The 19,761-nt window shown below is 40.3% G+C and overlaps 1 protein-coding gene across 26 annotated transcripts in view; it reads right to left on the reverse strand.

Moving 5' to 3' along the window:
• ZBTB20 (zinc finger and BTB domain containing 20) overlaps positions 1-19,761 on the reverse strand; it is an 869,429-nt gene that overhangs the window by 192,322 nt on the left and 657,346 nt on the right. For all 26 annotated transcript variants that reach the window (XM_055568256.1, XM_055568236.1, XM_055568251.1 and 23 more), the window contains one exon: positions 11,191-11,230. The gene's annotated coding sequence lies outside the window, so the exon portion shown is untranslated. The remainder of the gene's footprint in view (positions 1-11,190; positions 11,231-19,761) is intronic.

Raw genomic sequence — 19,761 nt, forward strand, 5'->3', positions numbered from 1 at the left:
CTCAGACTCACGTCCATCGAGTCAGTGATGCCATCCAGCCATCTCATCCTCTGTCGTCCCCTTCTCCTCCTGCCTCCAATCCCTCTCAGCATCAGAGTCTTTTCCAATGAGTCAAGTCTTCGCATGAGGTGGCCAAAGTACTGGAGTTTCAGCTTCAGCATCATTCCTTCCAAAGAAATCCCAGGGCTGATCTCCTTCAGAATGGACTGGTTGGATCTCCTTGCAGTCCATGGGACTCTCAAGAGTCTTCTCCAACACCACAATTCAAAAGCATCAATTCTTCGGCGCTCAGCCTTCTTCACAGTCCAACTCTCACATCCACACACGGCCACAGGAAAAACCATAGCCTTGACTAGACGGACCTTTGTTGGCAAAGTAATGTCTCTGCTTTTGAATATGCTATCTAGGTTGGTCATAACTTTCCTTTCAAGGAGTAAGCGTCTTTTAATTTCATGGCTGCAGTCACCATCTGCAGTGATTTTGGAGCCCAGGAAACTAAAGTCTGACACTGTTTCCACTGTTTCCCCATCTATTTGCCATGAAGTCATTAGCAATTAGTAACTCTCTGAACAGGGTGACACTGTTGCCTGACCATCTCTCGATGGATGGCGTCACTGCCTGCCTTCCTCAAGTTTCCTCCAAGTTTGCCAATTCAGGTAACACATTACATCTTAAAAGACTTTAAAGTATAAAAGTGCACATACTGGAAAAAACCCAAATATCTATACTTAGGGCATTGTTAGGAAAATTCTGGGAGTTTTATATGATAGGAAACTATTCAGACATTATGGTGGCTGTATGTAATTATACTGAAAAGGGCTTACATAATATTTAGTAAACAATAGAATACAACCTTACACATACAGTATATGCTCAATCATGTTAAATTCAGAGGAAAGACTAGAAGGTGATCTAAAAAATTGTTAATAATCACTTTTTCTGTTTAGGGGGATTGTGAATATTTTCTCCATACTTCCTTAATATTTTACAATAAATGTGAATTATAGAAATATGAAAGAAGTAACTATTAAAAAAATACAGCTGTGTTGTTCAACAGCTGGCAAATTTTATCCCAGATGTATCTACAGTTGAGTTTTGAGTCAAATGGTCTTAATGTCATTTCCTAAAGGAAATCTAGGAGAATGGAATGTGTTCAAATAAAGGAAAGCTGTCATCTTTGCAAGCCACCACTTTATAACAGAATACATCTGAATGGGGAATCCTAGTGTTATTGGCAATTAAGAATTTACACATTCTTTAGGTCTTTTTTATATCTTGTTTTATGCTACTAGAAGCTGAAGTTTAGTTAATCTTTAATACTCTGAAAGGTCTCCAGGTCTGGAAGCTATTTTGGAGCCTGATGACATAGGACACCATTAGGAATGGAGGCTCATCCATTCATTTTAAGTGAGAGTTCCTTGGAGTAACAAAGGTGAGCTGCTATACCAGGTCTTCTATAGATCATTAGCTTTCTTTCCCTTTTCCCCTTCTTCTCTTGTACCTACCCACTCTTCCTCTCTCCATACCTTTTTCCAAGAAAATAAATAAATAAATAAACAGTCTATGTACAGTTAGATGGAAGCTCTTAAAATTCAGAGAAAATTCACCCAGGACCAATACCACACTTCAAGTAGATGACCTAATTGTTCCTAAATGATCATATGTTAGCAAAATGATGATGGAAGAAATCAGAATTGTCACTTACATATGTATGTTGTATATTAGAGGCTTGTCAATAAGGCAGAGAGTAGATATTTAGTGAGAAAGCAAGAAAATAACTAGGTAATGCCAGAATGGGAGGAAGGAGAAGGCAGAAGAAAGTAATGACGTGGGTTTCTGTGTCTTTTGGCAAAGGTTATCTAATCATCTGTTCTTGGCCTTTTGGACTAGATGTCAGCCTTTAAACTAAACTAGACTGTTTTTTCTGTACCAAACACAGTGCCTGGTGCAATGTAGATGCTCACCAGAGGCTTAGAGAGTTGAACAGAGCCCTTTTACTGCCTTTTCATTCTGGCCTCAGATTGGATCAAAAAGAAACTAAAACCCCTAATATCTTTTCACGCTTATTATGTAAAATTCCATCCTAATTTGAACTAAAAGGCACATCTTCTCTAAGTTTCCACCTTGGTCACTGAACTTCTGGAGAAAGTCACACAAGACAGAATGGGTACTATAAAAACCCACCAGACTCACCTAGACCTTCCGCACTGCCAAGGAGAATCCCACTGTGTTCTTCTGGTCAACCTGTCATCCTGTTTGTCCCAAGAACTATTTTACACTTCTACTTTCCTCAAATCTCCTCCTCACTTACTCTTGGCAGCACCTTGCTCCCTAGGAGCAACCATTTGGGACACCTCTCAACCTTTCAGAACCAAGCCTACACACAGCTTGCATCTATCTCTACCCTTCCTTCTTCTTTCTTGTAACTATGGAAGAGATGTTCATCCGTCTATCCTTCCGCTTGTGCTCAGGACCCCGTGTCTCTGTCCATATCAGGAACCATCCGTTCAACAGTCATCTTATCCTATTATCACTCCTATACACTGAATCTCTCCTCTCTACTGTATTTTTCTAAGCATATAAAAATGCTAAAATCTCCATTCCCCTCCAGAAACTTCTTTTGACCTCACCCCACCCCTCCACATTCCTAAGATATTATACTAGCTCATTTTCTTTTCCTTTAAGGTAAAATTTCCAAGACTTACCCACATTTGCTCTGTTTCTTCACTTCTTATGCTTTCCTCATCCTTTAACAAATAAGTTACTGCTTCTACCTCTTCAACAAGCCACCTTTTGCTAAAGTCAACAACAACCTTCAGACTAATATATTAAGTGATATATTTTTCAATCCTTAACTTACTTGACTTCTCAGGGGTCACTAATGACCACTCTCTTTGAAACACTTTCTTTTCTTGGCTTCTGTGTCAATGTTTTCTGATTTTCCTACTGCTGCTGCTACTGCTAAGTCACTTCAGTCGTGTCCGACTCTGTGCGACCCCATAGATGGCAGCCCACCAGGCTCTGCTGTCCCTGGGATTCTCCAGGCAAGAATACTGGAGTGGGTTGCCATTTCCTTCTCCAATGCATGAAAGTGAAAAGTGAAAGTGAAGTTGTTCAGCAATGTCCGACTCTTAGTGACCCCATGGACTGCAGCCCACCAGGCTCCTCTGTCCATGGGATTTTCCAGGCAAGAGTACTGGACCCCTTAGCTATTCCTTCTGAGGATACTCACAGCCTCATTTTTCCCTTCCATGTGATTAAATACTGAGTTCTTCAAGTCCCAGTTTGGGCCTTCTTCTCCATCTAACCTCGTCCCTAGGCAATTATCATCCATGCCAACAGCTTCATTTGTCTTCATTTTACTTCTGAATTCCAGTTGTATACATTCATCTGCCTACCCAATATGAATACTTCTCTCTATCGAAAGCATTTGACACTAGACATCTCAGAAACAGATCTTAACCCCAGTTCTCCTCTGGTGTTTCATAGAACCCTGAGTGGCACCATCCTTCATATTTTTAACAAACATAAAACCAGTAGTCACTTCTTTCTCCTTCATCTCCCACATCCAATCCATATATTTGTTTCAAAATTGTATATTTTGTTTCTGAATTACCTCTCAGTTGCCTTCATCTTGCTTCCATTCCCATCGTCAAAATCCAAGTCTATTTTTTATCTGTTCTATTACTATAGTCTCCTTACTTTTGCTCCTCCTAAACCATTTACCACAATGAAACTAGCTTAATTTTTTAATTTCAGGTTTATGGTAGTTTATTATGCAATTGTAAGAGATAATACAGAAAGGTCTGGTATGCCCTCTACCCCTCTCTCATAATGGCCCAATATAATATCTTGTTTAACTGTAGTACAATATCACAATCAGGAAACGGACACTAGTACAATCCATCCACCTTATTCAGATTTCACTCATTTTACATACACTCGTATAAGTGTGTGTGCGTCGCTCTATGCTATCATATCCTTTTGTAAAGATTTGCATGATTACCACTAGTCAAAGTACAGAACGGCTACATCCTAAGACTATTTTGGGCTACAATTTTGTAGCCACAGTCAGCCCCATCTTCCCTCACTCCTTAATCACTGTTAATCTGCTGTCTATAATTTTGTCATTAACCTGTGGCGGATTCATTTTGATATTTGACAAAACTAATACAATTATGTAAAGTTTAAAAATAAAATTAAAAAAAAAAAAAAGAATGTTATATAAAGGAAATTGGCCTTTTAACTCAGTGTAACATCTTTGTTATTAATCCAAGTTATACATATCAAGGGTTCACTACTTCCAAGTGTTGAACAGTTCCATGGTTTGGTCATACTATGGTTTAACCATTACTGATTGAAGGACATCTGGGTTGTTTCCAGTTTGGGGCTATTGTAAGTAAAGCTGCCATAAACTTTGTTTTCTGTGTGGATATGTTTCCATCTGTTTGGGATAAATGTACAAGAGTAGCAAGATCTTTTTAGAATACAAAATTGATCATGCCACTTTCAGTCTTAAATGTGCTTTTCCATTGCCCTGAGGCAGGTCCTTAACATGTCGTCAGAGATCCTGAAGTCAACAGGCCCTGAATTATCTCCTCAACCTCAGAGGTCAGCTCAGAGTCACTTCCTCAGGGAAGCGTCTTCTGTACTTCCAGACTCACTTAGATCCCCCTCCTATATTGCTTGTAGAGGACCTGGCACTTTTATTTCACAGCAGTAAGCACAGCTTGCAATTATAAGTTCTTTTGTGTGACCATTTGATTAATGTCCCTCTCCCATCCCCCAGATTGTAAACTCCAGCAGGGCAGAGGCTCTGTGTGTTTTGCTATTAGGTTTTCAGCACTTAGTAGACATTCACTTTGTGTTTAATGAAATTCCACCAAGATTTTAAGACAGATAGTCTTAGATTCAAGTTCTGTCTGTTACTTCCTAGGCATTCTTGGAAAAAATTATTCAAACATGCTAAATATCCATTTCATTTTTATAACATGATCAATTTTGTATTCTAAAAAGATCTTGCTACTCTTGTACATTTATCCCAAACAGATGGAAACATATCCACACAGAAAACAAAGTTTATGGCAGCTTTACTTACAATAGCCCCAAACTGGAAACAACCCAGATGTCCTTCAATCAGTAAATGGTTAAACCATAGTATGACCAAACCATGGAACTGTTCAACACTTGGAAGTAGTGAACTCTTGATATGTATAACTTGGATAACACACAAGACTTAATAAGAGTAGTTTAAAAGGTTAAATCATATAGCCATTAAAAATATTTTGTCTAGTACCCAAAGAAAGGCAAGTACTCAACAAATTTTATCACTAGCTTCACAAAAGATAAGAGTTTTTGTTTTTGTTTCCAATTTGGGTTTAGTTCATTGTCTTCATTTCTTGCTTGTTCCTGGGATTCTGATTCTGGTAATTTTAAGAGTCTAAAAAGGAACCCTCAGTTTAGAACTCCAATAATTCTATGACAGCTGGTTTCAACCTCAGGTATGTCCCCTTAGGCATTTGAGAGCCTTATCTGACCTCTTGGCTCTGGTTTCCATTTTCATTTTACTCAGTACTTCCTCCTCTTGTTTCCCAGCTTGTGGATCTTAGGGTTTGCAGGAAAGCCTCTTCCCCCTCCCAGTTTACATAAAGAAGTTTTCTAAACATATCTTGCCTCATTCCTTATGCTAATACTTTTCCATGGAGGAGAATCATCCTGTTGGTAAGGCAGCCCTTGGTCCCTGTTTCTCAGTTGGCTGGGACTTATCTATTGAAGTTTCTGAGTCTTTCTCCTTTCTAGACTGCTTAGACTAGAGGGAGTCAGTGACCTGGAAAGGCATTACTCTTATGCAGATCCAGATTTCCCCTTGGGAGGAAGAGTCATTGAGCCCCTTCTACCTCTCATGCTAAGTTCTGTCCTTCCACCTAGACTTTAGCAAAAATTTTGGCTCCCCAGCTATCACTTTTTTTTATTTTTCAATGGGCTTAAAATTTGAGTGGGGAAAAACTGCTTTTTATTGTACCCCTTCAAAGAATCCTACACTTAGGTTTATACTTTTGCTCAGGATATCATTTCTTTACTTTTCCTTTCTTTCTTTCTTTTTTTTACATTCAAGCCATTTTTCAAGACTAGCTAAATGGGAAGCCTGGGGTGCTGCAGTCTACGGGGTCACAAAGAGTTGGATACCACTTAGCAACTGAACAACAACAAAAATCGCATTTTACATGATGTTTTCCAGCCCATAAGTTTTCTTTCATGAAAGAAATCCTATAGTACTTATTGGAGTATCATTCCTTTTGGAATTGTTATTATCTTATGTGTATATGGAACACTCAATAGTATGGCTTCTTTTCGTAACTCAATTTTAAGTTTCTTAAGAACACACAAGGCCAATGTGCTTGTTTATGTTTTAACTCTCCACTAAATATGATTCTGAATCCTAGCTTGAGCTGTTTTCATTTTAGTAATATACTCTCCCATTTCCTTTATGAAAAGCTTATGGAAAGCATTGTTTAATAGGTAGAAAGGCTAAAAGGAAAGGAAGCAGAGAGAGGTAATGCTCCTGGCTATGATAGACTGGTCCGTAGTGTGTTTTGATTCTCTGAATCAAAGATAGAAAAAAATGGCCACTACTACTACGGGGAAAAACACATGAGGAGGAAGGGTCCTGAAAATGATATCTGAGCAATGAAAGACAGTGAATATTTTAAAGATCACTGAATTTAATTTATTCAACCTAAATGCATAAAAGTACAGGTGGGGACATTATTTATGCAGGTATATGCAAATCACTTTATAAAATAGGCAAAGCCCTTCTGCTTTTTATAAGTTGCCAAGGTGGTTCCTGATATTTTAAAAGCTATGCACCTTTCATGTAATTTCCTAAGACTTGGAATCCCTCTATCAGAATCTCATAGTCATTGTCAGAGCAAGTTTATTTTTTTTCTCTCCTCTGGGACATTTACAAGGCTCTCATAACCATCATAAAAAGAGTGGTTTCCACAGAGATGTGACTGGAAAAAATCACTTGGAAATCGCTGAGGAGCAAGTCACAATGTTCAAAGCAGAGAACATAGTCTTTGAAAACATGAACCCATCTGACCTCTTGAATTTAGAACAGTGAATTCCTGAGCTCTGAAACATGGGGCCCGGCTGTGCATGCCATATTGGTGCTATAAGACTGGCAGTAGGTTGGCTGTGGCATGGTCTATTTCAAACTCCTTCACAGTGCCCAGTGTTGCATGTTCCCAGATGACATTTGGTTGGCAGAAGCTGGGCCTCCAAAGCTGGCAGTCTGGAATGCAGCCCACTGTGTTTTGACAAACACATAATTGACCATCTGATCACCAGCCTACGTTCTGCACTCAGGTCACTGAGGGGACCTGGGCTTTCAATAGGTCCCTACTCCTTATCTTGTTCATCTCTGCAAACATTTCTCCAGAAAGTAATACAGAGAAGACTTATGCACACCCACACATATCTTCCCATTTGCTAAAGAGAACATGGCACATGCAACAGAAGCTGCTGAAAACCTCCTTTAAATTGTCCTGGCAGCCCAAAGTGAACAAGAGAAAAGCACGCTTATGGTGAACTCTAATTCAGAAAGAAGGAACAAATATCCTGCATTGTTTCAACACTCGGCTGTGCATAAGTTGCAATTCAGTTCAATGGCTCAGAACTTCTTCTCAGAAAAGGGCAGCCATGGGAAAATGATAGGAACTGGGGCTTTGATTGGCTTTAGGAGGATCTTATTAAGAACTGGCTTCATTTTCAGGTGAAAGAAGGGAAAAGCCAGACTGGCAATATCCCCTCCTTCTTGGCCTGCCAAGGCCACTATGAGAGAAGGAGACACATATTTCTGGAAACCAGTAGGCCCAACTAAAGTTGAGGTCTCCAGTGAAGGGACTGTAAAGGAACATTTCACCTGAAATTTGGCCCCACACAACATGTGAGCCTTCATCCAAGAAGGCAAGGATTGTGCATGGGGCCAAGCCAGGCTGGCGTTAGGCAAACATCAGTGTCTATGCCGCACTACCCAGTGGCCTCTCCTCTCCTTTCCCAGCCCCACTGCACAGTTGAAGCCCTTGGTTTTCATCTTTGACCGGCTCTCCCTTTTCTCAGTCAGTCACCAGACTGCTCTTTTTCTAAAACATAAATCTACTTAAAATTCTTCAAAGCCTCACCAAGCCTGTTACTTCAAGTCCAAACTCCTTGCTCAGCATACAAAGCCTTCCATGATCTGCCTCCTGCTTACCTGCCAGCCTCATCTCCTCTGAAAGGATCTCCTTCAGTCACGAAACTCTAGTCGAAAACTCGGAACCTGCCTGCTGTGCGTCACCTCCTTTGCGCTGGCTTTTTTTCTGATTACGATCTTCTGTTGTTTCCCCCTCCCCCATATTCACCTGGTAAACTACAGTTCACTCTTCAGGCTTTTAGGTTCCGCTTGGGCACCTCCCATGTGCAGGTAGGTGCTCCTGCTTCTTTTTTGTTCCCTTGCTACATCTTGTATACCTCCATTCCAGTGGCCATCACATGGCATGGCCTTTATTTATGTATATCTCCCTATCAGGCTGAGATTTTTAACAATGGGGAGCATTTCTTATTTATTTAGCAGTTTTAAGAACAGAGAATAGTGACTGGTTTTCCATAAACGTTTGTTGACTGAAAACTGAATAAACAGCCATACGTGATAATCCATCAAAACCTAAGCTAAGCAGTAGTAGTAGCTTCTACAAGCAGGATAGGAGCCTCCAAGCAATGCAATGAAGGCAGAAGACCCCAGTAGTAAGGCACTTTGGATGGTTATCACTGGGTGAAAGGAAGAGTGGGAGATCAAGGGTGTGATAGAGGAATGTCTTGTTAACAGAGAAGGTAGGCAGTGAATTTTCAGGCTTTTCAACATTTAGTTTTCAATACGGAAAGGTCCTTTCTGAGAATGCATCTGAGTTTGAACTGTGGACAGTTCTACATTATAAGAACCTGGTTCTCAAATAGGGCGAGTCTGTGCTATCTATTTCAAGGTAGCATGTCAGGTCATGGAGGGCTCCTCTCTGCTCTGCTAAAGATGGATGGGATGAAACACTTTCGGGGGAACGTCTGGAAGCTATTCAGCTCCTATTGAAATCTATGTCAAATCCAGACTGGGACTTTGGACTAAAGGCAGTGCCAAGGAGAAAAAATTCGAACAGGCAGAATGTTGCACCTGCCTGGAGGAGGCCATTCAGTGGCATTAGGAGCTAGAAGCGCTAAGGGATAATGTGTTCACCTGACCCCAGGGAACTTTCCTTCTCCTTCTGATGGGCCCCTTGGGCACCACCTCTGGAGCCATCAGCTGTGTCTGTGGGCACATGAGGTCAGCAGAACTGTCACAGGCCCCGCCACCCTTGAAATAAAGGCAGTCTCAGGATTTGAAACAATCTAAGCAAGCATGAAGCCTGGCCTGGGAGGTGGGAAAAGGTTAGTGGGTACATGGATGGGCTCTCAGTCTAGTCCAGGTCATTTGCTCAGCCTCATCTCTGGTTAAAACTTGGATCTTTCTAGAAGCTGCCAGATGGATGGCTGATGTAGTATAGAATCAGTTTCACATTTTCCTATGAGCCAGGCACGGCCTTTCAATTATGTTTTTTATCTCAAAGGTCTCCCCTCGATTTCTAATCTATGACCCAGGTCTCCAGGCCCCTGCACTGCTTGTGTCTGAAGCTTGCCCTCCAGTGCTGACGTCATAATAGCTGAGCCGGCGGGCAGGAGTGCACAGTGCTGACTCATCCCCGGTGATGTGAGGATTAATGCCTTGTCTAACACACAGCTATTATGTGAACTGTTTTTACACAAAAGAACTGTAACAAAAATGATTTGCCAGTCAGAGGACTAGAAATACACAGTGCTAGGTAACTGGAGTAGGGACACAGAGACGTAAAGTGGTAACTGCAAGCATGAACGCCGACACCCTCCAAAGCACTGACAGACCCACTCTGTCAACACCGAGAATGAGGAATAACAAGACTTGTCAGGGGCAGAGAGGACCCACCCCTGCTGTATAAATGCATTACACACAGCACCAGTCTTTGGGGAGTTTAATCAATCTCCTTTCTCTGTCAAATAACTGTCACTTTAGACTTTAGCCTTAGCATCCTTTGGAGGATATTGCTCCCCTAAATATATTTGCAACTCGCTTCTAGGAATGTGAGTGGAAGCCACACACAAGCAAAAGAGCCATGGGAACACCCTTTCTGTGCAAATGATTGCAACACACGAAATACCTCGCAGTGCGAAGGCGTCAGTGAAGTAAGACAGAGTGTTGTGAATAGGGGACAGCGTTCACTAGAGAGTGAGAAGCAGCTGGAAGGACGCTGATAATATTTATCCCGTGAGGTGACTACCACTACCTGTAGCCTCACTTGGGTAGTGTCTTACACAGTGACTTTGATTATCTGGGTTCATGGCCCCAGAATCTCTTTCAAGCAGCTCGACGTAAAATTTATCCAAACCAACTCAGTGCAGCCTAATTTGGGCTTTAAATAATAAATATTCTCTCTTTTCATCTGAAATCAAGTTATTATTTTTCCCCAAATGACTTTCCATCTTTTCTAAAAAGAGAATGGTACCTTCTATAAACCTCCTAGCATAGGTAATCCTGGATTTCTCTCTTTTTTTTCCTGGACTTTACAGTTTCACAGGATTTCAGCCTAAATGACTGAAGCTTTATACTTCAGTCTTATACTTCCTGTAAAAGGATATTAGAAATTTTGTACAAAAAATGAAACCTCTGATCTAGAAGTTGAAGTGAAAAGCTATTGAACCTAGCGATGGGTATATAACTGAAGAATAAATAATTGCCCATTGATTGACAGCAGAGCAAAAGCCCAACTGTTGCTGGTATCTGACTGAAGAATGTAAGCTGTAGTCTAGAAGAGCAGTGACTTTTGCAAACAGCAGCTGTGGCCAAGTCAAAGGCAGTCTTTATATAATACAGCCCAGTGGCTCGGGCTGCTGGCCTTTTCAGCCCCGTCATGATGGCAACTACCACTACCACCAAGAGCATCGACTCCAAACAGGAAAGAAGCCAATACACAGTTACGACGCGCTGCAAACCACAACAAAGCCAACGGGAAAACATGCCAATAAAGACTCACATTTCCCAAACCAGGCACTTTTGTTTTTTTTGAAAAGTAAAGAAACCATTTTACTTACACAAAGAGAAGGGGCAGGCCACAGGCTGACAGTCAAGGAACTGAAAATTAAAGACAAAACAAGGAATTAAAAATAAACCCAATGATACTGTGGAGAGAAGGAAAGCAAATTAAGTTTAGACAGGACTTGTTGCTCCTGAAGCATGAGCAGTAAGAGCCCATTTTGTCACCTGGAGCCCAAGATTCACGACTCATAAAATGTCCAAAGATGTGGCCTCTTGCTGTCTGATCCATGTAGAAGGGGTGCTACCTCTTTCTTTGTCAGCTTTATTTTGATCAGAATCATATAAACAGTTTCTAGAGTTACGCTGTTCAATATAGTAGCCACTAGCCATATATACCTATTTAAATGTAAAATACTTAAAATTTAATAAAAAAGTAAATGTTTGGTTCCTTGGTCTACTAGTCACATCCCTAGTGCTCCACATCCACCTGTGGCTGGTGGCTGCCTTACAGACAGACCATTTCTATCGTTGCTTAAATAGCTATTGGGTAGCACAATGAGAACAAGTAAAAGCTTTACTATGTTGTACATGGCAAATCTTAGCTAATTTTGACAAAGATAGACTTTCATAGACTTTGCTTCTTTGAAGGGTAGATTTAGTATGTTTAATGCTTTGGATACATTCAAAACCTCCATGTGCTGTCAGTCATTACCTGACAGTGGTTACTGCCTTGTCTGCTGCATAGCACCAGGCTAGGAATGTGCCCTCTGACCAAAGGATTTTAAACAAAAGCATCTGTCCCCTAAAATGCATTTCTAATAATAAAAACTTCAGTTTTCTGCTATACATCAACATGAATCAACATAGGCAGAAACCAACATAATATTGTAAAGCAATTATCCTTCAATTAAAAATAAATAAATGTAAAAGGAGGAAAAAAAAACACAAACTTCAGTTTTGGGGGGAGCTGACCTTAACAGTGTCTCATTCCCTATTTCAAGTCTGACAATTTTCTTTTGTAATCGTCAACACACAAGTCAAATAAGCGATTAATGGGCTGGCCTGCTCACTATTGTTTTGATAGCTTTTCTTACAGAGAAATAAAACTGAAGTAACAGAAGATCCAAGAGAATAAACCAAACAAGGATGCTAAGAAGACAAAGCAGGTCTCCTTATCCCACCCCACTCAAATATGTCAAGGACTTAAAATACACTGGTTGAATTTTTGTGTCTCTGACACTATAGCTTTAGCCACTTCACATAAGGCCTCCAGAAAAATGCAAAACAAACTGTATTAAAAAAGATCAAGTAGAAAGACCTGATTAAATAAATTAGCATAGAATAAGGCTAAAGCAGAAAACTGGCAATTAGAGCTTCACTTCTCAGTAAGTTTTCTGGACAAATGCACCATTGTAGAGCTTCCTCCAAAAAATACATCTTTCTTTTTGTGGACTAGATGAAACCCTGTTCCATGAACATGCAGGAGTGAAGGATGGTGTTTACCTCTTTGGACAAGAAGAGTTAAGTTGAAAATCTGCAGCTTGGACCATAAAGAGAGGTCGGGGGTCTCCCAGTGCTTTTAAATTGTTTCACAAAATTGATGAGCTTAATGAAAATTTTAAGCAAGATAATTAACTTATGTATGATTTACTGAAAGTACACACAAACTTGAAATATATATGTGAGTGTCTATATATATATATATATATATAGACAAACTAGCTTCAAAGACTTTAAAACTCTAAGTTTTGCTACATTCTAGTCCCGTCTACAAGCTGGGATCCTAGACTATCACACTAGTGCATCTTTTAAACTATTTTTCCTTCCTTCTTTTCTTCTTTTCTCCTTTCCTTCCTTCCCACCGGCTCCCCCAATATTTTTGAGGTTGCTTTCTTTCCCAACCTTTGAAAAAACAGAGAAAAATATGATTGGTGGTTAATCTGTGCAGTGTGCTCGCTTATTTTTCTGTTGTATGTTATAAACCCAGTAAGTCTCAATAATAATTATGCTCTTTTTGAACTATACTCAGCATTTATGTTCTTATATCTAAGCATACAACTTTCTAAATTTCAAGGAGTATTTATTCATAAAAGTTAATCAGTCAAAATTAAATTTTTGATGTGATCAAAAGAGATCGATGTAAATTATACCCAGATTGACTAATATATCCAAGGTCTGGAATGAAAAACTATCTTTCCTGGATGTCAAATGACACACAGGCTGTCAATGACAGGAATCCAAGATGGAGAGAAAATTCACAGTGTGTATGTCACAGTCTAAGACAAATTAAAGCCAAGTTAAATTAAAGATTTTATTGGATATAATTGTTGTCTTTATGTATTAATGAAAATCAATAATATCTATCCCAAATTTAATATTAAGGCTAAAAATTTAATCTCAGAGTTCTTCTACAATTTATAAATGTTCATAAATGTCAAAAGGCCCCTGTTTCTTGATTGAATTACAATCTGCTATGCAATTTTGAAAATATGTATTAATCTGCATGGGTTTATTTTTGTTCAGCTCAAATTGTTATTTTATTGATATGTGCCCTTTCTGCCTAAGTGATATTCACTTTGTATGTCTGTATATTGTTTTCATCTGAAACGCAAAGAATTATCTACAGTGGTTTTGCACGAGATTAAAATCATTTGCATTAAGCATGCTGGGTTCAAAGCACAAATATCTAGCAAAGAGTAAAGAACTGTAAAGGCCAAATGAATCAGGACCTTAAAACAGTAGGGGAGGCAAGAATAGAGAGAGGGAGAGGGGTTAAGTCTGAGTTTAGTTTTGTGATATCTGAGTAGAGTCCGAAATGCAGTACTTGGATGCAATCTCAAAAACGACAGAATGATCTCTGTTCGTTTCCAAGGCAATCCATTCAATATCACAGTAATCCAAGTCTATGCCCCAACCAGTAACGCTGAAGAAGCTGAAGTTGAAAGGTTCTATGAAGACCTACAAGACCTTTTAGAACTAACTCCCAAAAAAGATGTCCTTTTCATTATAGGGGACTGGAATGCAAAAGTAGGAAGTCAAGAAACACCTGGAGTAACAGGCAAATTTGGCCTTGGAATACGGAATGAAGCAGGGCAAAGACTAATAGAGTTTTGCCAAGAAAATGCACTGGTCATAGCAAACACCTTCTTCCAACAACACAATAGAAGACTCTACACATGGACATCACCAGATGGTCAACACCGAAATCAGATTGACTATATTCTTTGCAGCCAAAGATGGAGAAGCTCTATACAGTCAGCAAAAACAAGACCAGGAGCTGACTGTGGCTCAGACCATGAACTCCTTATTACCAAATTCAGACTTAAATTGAAGAAAGTAGGGAAAACCACTAGACCATTCAGGTATGATCTAAATCAAATCCCTTATGATTATACAGTGGAAGTGAGAAATAGATTTAAGGGCCTAGATCTGATGGATAGAATGCCTGATAAACTACGGAATGAGGTTCGTAACATTGTACAGGAGACAGGGATCAAGAACATCCCCAAGGAAAAGAAATGCAAAAAAGCAAAATGGCTGTCTAGGGAGGCCTTACAAATAGCTGTGAAAAGAAGAGAAGCGAAAAGCAAAGGAGAAAAGGAAAAGATATAAGCATCTGAATGCAGAGTTCCAAAGAATAGCAAGAAGAGATAAGAAAGCCTTCCTCAGCGATCAATGCAAAGAAATAGAGGAAAAAAACAGAATGGGAAAGACTAGAGATCTCCTCAAGAAAATTACAGATACCAAGGGAACATTTCCTGAAAAGATGGGCTCGATAAAGGACAGAAATGGTATGGACCTAACAGAAGCAGAAGATATGAAGGAGAGGTGGCAAGAATACACTGCTGCTGCTGCTAAGTCGCTTCAGTCGTGTCTGACTCTGTGCGACCCCATAGACAGCAGCCCACTAGGCTCCTCTGTCCCTGGGATTCTCCAGGCAAGAATACTGGAGAGGGTTGCCATTTCCTTCTCCAATGCATGAAAGTGAAAAGTGAAAGTGAAGTTGCTCAGTCGTGCCCGACTCTTCGCAACCCCATGGACTGCAGCCTACCAGGCTTCTCTGTCCATGGGATTTTCCAGGCAAGAGTACTAGAGTGGGGTTCCATAAGAATACACAGAACTGTACAAAAAAGATCTTCACGACCCAGATAATCGCGATGGTGTAATCACTCATCTAGAGCCAGACATCCTGGAATGTGAAGTCAAGTGGGCCTTAGAAAGCATCACTACGAACAAAGCTAGTGGAGGTGATGGAATTCCAGTTGACCTTTTTCAAATCCTGAAAGATGATGCTGTGAAAGTGCTGCACTCAATATGCCAGCAAATTTGGAAAACTCAGCAGTGGCCACAGGACTGGAAAAGGTCAGTTTTCATTCCAATCCCAAAGAAAGGCAATGCCAAAGAATGCTCAAACTACCGCACAATTGCACTCATCTCACACGCTAGTAAAGTAATGCTCAAAATTCTCCAAGCCAGGCTTCAGCAATACGTGAACCGTGAACTTCCAGATGTTCAAGCTGGTTTTAGAAAAGGCAGAGGAACTAGAAATCAAATTGCCAACATCTGCTGTATCATCGAAAAAGCAAGAGAGTTCCAGAAAAACATCTATTTCTGCTTTATTGACTATGCCAAAGCCTTTGACTGTGTGGATCACAATACACTGTGGAAAATTCTTCAAGAGATTGGAATACCACCCACCTGACCTGACTCTTGAGAAATCTGTATGCAGGTCAGGAAGCAACAGTTAGAACTGGACATGGAACAACAGACTGGTTCCAAATAGGAAAAGGAGTATGTCAAGGCTGTATATTGTCACCCTGCTTATTTAATACTTCTTCTATACAGAGTACATAATGCTTACTTCTATACAGAGTACATCATGAGAAACGCTGGGCTGGAAGAAGCACAAGCTGGAATCAAGATTGCCAGGAGAAATATCAATAACCTCAGATATGCAGATGACACCACCCTTATGGCAGAAAGTGAAGAGGAACTAAACAGCCTCTTGATGAAAGTGAAAGAGGAGAGTGAAAAGTGGGCTTAAAGCTCAACATTCAGAAAACGAAGATCATGGCATCCGGTCCCATCACTTCATGGGAAATAGATGGGGAAAGAGTGGACACAGTGTCAGACTTTAGTTTTTTGGGCTCCAAAATCACTGCAGATGGTGACTGCAGCCATGAAATTAAAAGACGCTTACTCCTTGGAAGGAAAGTTATGAGCAACCTAGATAGCATATTCAAAAGCAGAGACATTACTTTGCCAACAAAGGTTTGTCTAGTCAAGGCTATGGTTTTTCCTGTGGTCATGTGTGGATATGAGAGTTGGACTGTGATGAAGGCTGAGCGCCGAAGAATTGATGCTTTTGAATTGTGGTGTTGGAGAGGACTCTTTCGAGTCCCTTGGACTGCAAGGAGATCCAACCAGTCCATTCCGAAGGAGATCAGCCCTGGGATTTCTTTGGAAGGAATGATGCTAAAGCTGAAACTCCAGTACTTTGGCCACCTCATGCGAAGAGTTGACTCATTGGAAAAGACTCTGATACTGGGAGGGATTGGGGGCAAAAGGAGAAGGGGACGACAGAGGATGAGATGGCTGGATGGCATCACTGTCTCGATGGACGTGAGTCTGAGTGAACTCTGGGAGTTGGTGATGGACAGGGAGGCCTGGCGTGCTGTGATTCATGGGGTTGCAAAGAGTCGGACACGACTGAGCAACTGAAATGAACTGAACTGATCAGTCTCCATGGAAGTAAAAGTATTATTAACTGTAACTGAAAGATTAGTCCATTCTGATTTCTGTGTATGCAATGTTCCAGGGCAATGATTACCAACTTTTGAAGGTGATGCAGATGCCTATGAAAATCTCTCTTCCTAAAATTCTTCAAAAATAACAAGTTTCAAGCACCTCCCAAACTCCAAGGAGGTCTTCTAAGAATTCCAGGTTAGTAACCCTCGGCCTAAAGGGAGAGGGGAGAAAGTGTTCTTTCAGTCCCCTTGCTCATCACTTCTAAGATGTTTTAACAAGTTGCTATAAAGTTAAAGCCAGGAGTAAATGAAATGTATGAAAATGGAGCATACTACATGGGTAAATATGTGTGGCTAGAAACACACAGACTCCTTCACGGGACTTCCAGACTCTGACTTTCCTAGTCCTTGACAACTTCTTTATTAGAAAGGCCATAGAGCCTTAGGGACAATAAGGTAAAGGAAATAATGAGCAAAGGAATGATAATAAGAGGTACTATTCACTGAAGACCTTCTGTGGTTTCAGGTATCCTAAGTAAATGTTCTTCAATTTGAATATGGGCAGACCCAGGGAAGTGGAGCAGTCTGACGAGTATGCAAAGCCACAAAGTAAATAATAAAGATGTGGCTGTCTCTTTAGAGAGTCAGTTGTCCTTCTGGTTAAGTAATTCAAAATCTTATTTGTACATGTACTCATTTATCCAATAATTACTTCTTGAAAGTTACACACAAAAAGAACAGACCCTGTTCTTGTCCCCATGGAACTTCCAGTTTGGTGAAACAAACAAGGATTTGTTGAGGAGCAGAAAGCAGAATATGTACATATTTTTAGGATGAAGCCTGAGACTCTGCTGAAAGCCTAATTTGCGGCACACTGTTTCAGGCATCAGTTCAGTTCAGTTCAGGCGCTCAGTCGTGTTTGACTCTTTACGACCCCATGAATCGCAGCACACCAGGCCTCCCTGTCCATCACCAACTCCAGGAGTTCACTCATACTCATGTCCATCGAGTCAGTGATGCCATCCAGCCATCTCATCCTCTGTCATCCCCTTTTCCTCCTGCCCCCAATCCCTCCCAGCATCAGGCATCAGGCACCCCAAATACTGGATGCTCACCTTAGCTTGAGGATCATCTGCCTAGAAGAGTTTAAAAAGCAGCTCTAAGAGTATATTATTTAATCCTGACTACAAGAGTATATAGTGTCATTTCTACTTAGCACCCCACTCCAGTACTCTTGCCTGGAAAATCCCACGGACGGAGGAGCCTGGTGGACTGCAGTCCACAGGGTCGTGAAGAGTCAGACATGACTGAGCAACTTCCCTTTCCCTTTCCCTTTCTACTTTACCAGAGAAAAAATGAGATTTGAGAAATTAGAAAATTCACCTTAAATCAGACAGTTTCTTGGATTTAATAAGTTTGTACTGTTCCAAAGTGTATATATTTATAAATCCTAAGTTCCCGTACCTTAGGTATTCCTCTCTTTATGCTTGCCCTTGACATCTGGACTAATTCAGGAATTCGTTAGGCTAGTTCAGGCTTCTCCTTTGGAAGGAGACATATTTGGCTTGATTTGGATTCTACATATTGGATGGTGGTAAGGGAAAGCTGTTGTTAATATTACACCTATTTTATGGGCAGAAGCTGAGCCACTTGCCAGTTGAGGTAACTGGCTGGATTAACAAAGGAGCCCAGGGGGTCAGTCTCTCATCCTCTTGACTAACTCCAAGGCTAGGCAATGGTACTGTCCAAGGGCTTTTCTGCAAGTGGGGTTCACACTGGCTGGTAAAGAGTGAGAGAAACTTGCTAAGGGAAAATAATAGTACATTAAAAAAATGGGAAATAATCATAACTCACTCACAAAAACTGGTTACTTTTAGCATTGTGAATAGAAAAGAGAGAACTTATTCATCACAAATGAATCAGAAAATTAGAATGTGTCACAGCATTGATGACAGAGCTGAGGAATTCAGATGAACTGAAGTTCAACACTTATCCTTCTATCTGAACAGGGTAAATGGTGAGACAACAGGACAGAAATGACCTCTTAGACATCCCTTTAATCCTTCCAATCTTTCTTTTCCAACTACTCTCTCTAATATTTAGGTGGGTTTATATCTTTGTTTTCTATGAGATAACATTTTAACATTCTTTTCATGTTCTAGAAGTATTGTGTTAATTAATTCTTATGTGGGAGTCATTCCAAACAGTAGGATGAAGATTTTTTACCTTATTGATTTTCCTAATACCTTTCTGGCTTCCAGTGTTTTCAAAGGAAGAGGCATTATTGGATTTTTAGATTCATATGTCTCTCAGAATAAGTGCCAGCTTCATAGGTTCCTGTCAATTGATATTCCATCTTCACTCTGGATACATGATTTCCTTTATCTGACAGATTCAAGAAATTTTATACTAGATTTAATGACATTTCATGCACCCTGAATTTTGAGGTTTTTAATTCTCTATTTTCTACCTGGCAAAAGATTTACAAGTTAAAGTCAGGTGGAAGGGTTATTCAGATGTGCATACAAAGCATGCTCAATTTCCCATTAGGTACTCTGGCGTCTCCTGCAAGTTTCTTGGTCTTAAGGGGACTGACTATAAATGCCATAAATGGTCATTCATATCTTGGGGGCCTGCTTTTCAAGACAATCTTGAGAAGAACAACAGGAATATCATAGTGATGCTTTACCATTCCTTAAAATACTATGATAATTCTGAATAATGCCTACCTTCAAAATTTAGATGATGAAATAATGATCAGTAAAAGGAGAGAATTCAAAAACTAAAGTTCAGGGGCTTCCCTGGTGGTCCAGTAGTTAAGAATCTTCCTGCCAATGTAGGGGCAGGCTGGATCCCTGGTCAGGAACTAAGATTCCCACA

This window comes from Bubalus kerabau, chromosome 2 (genome assembly GCF_029407905.1).
Source record: "Bubalus kerabau isolate K-KA32 ecotype Philippines breed swamp buffalo chromosome 2, PCC_UOA_SB_1v2, whole genome shotgun sequence".
Classification (NCBI taxonomy): domain Eukaryota; kingdom Metazoa; phylum Chordata; class Mammalia; order Artiodactyla; family Bovidae; genus Bubalus; species Bubalus kerabau.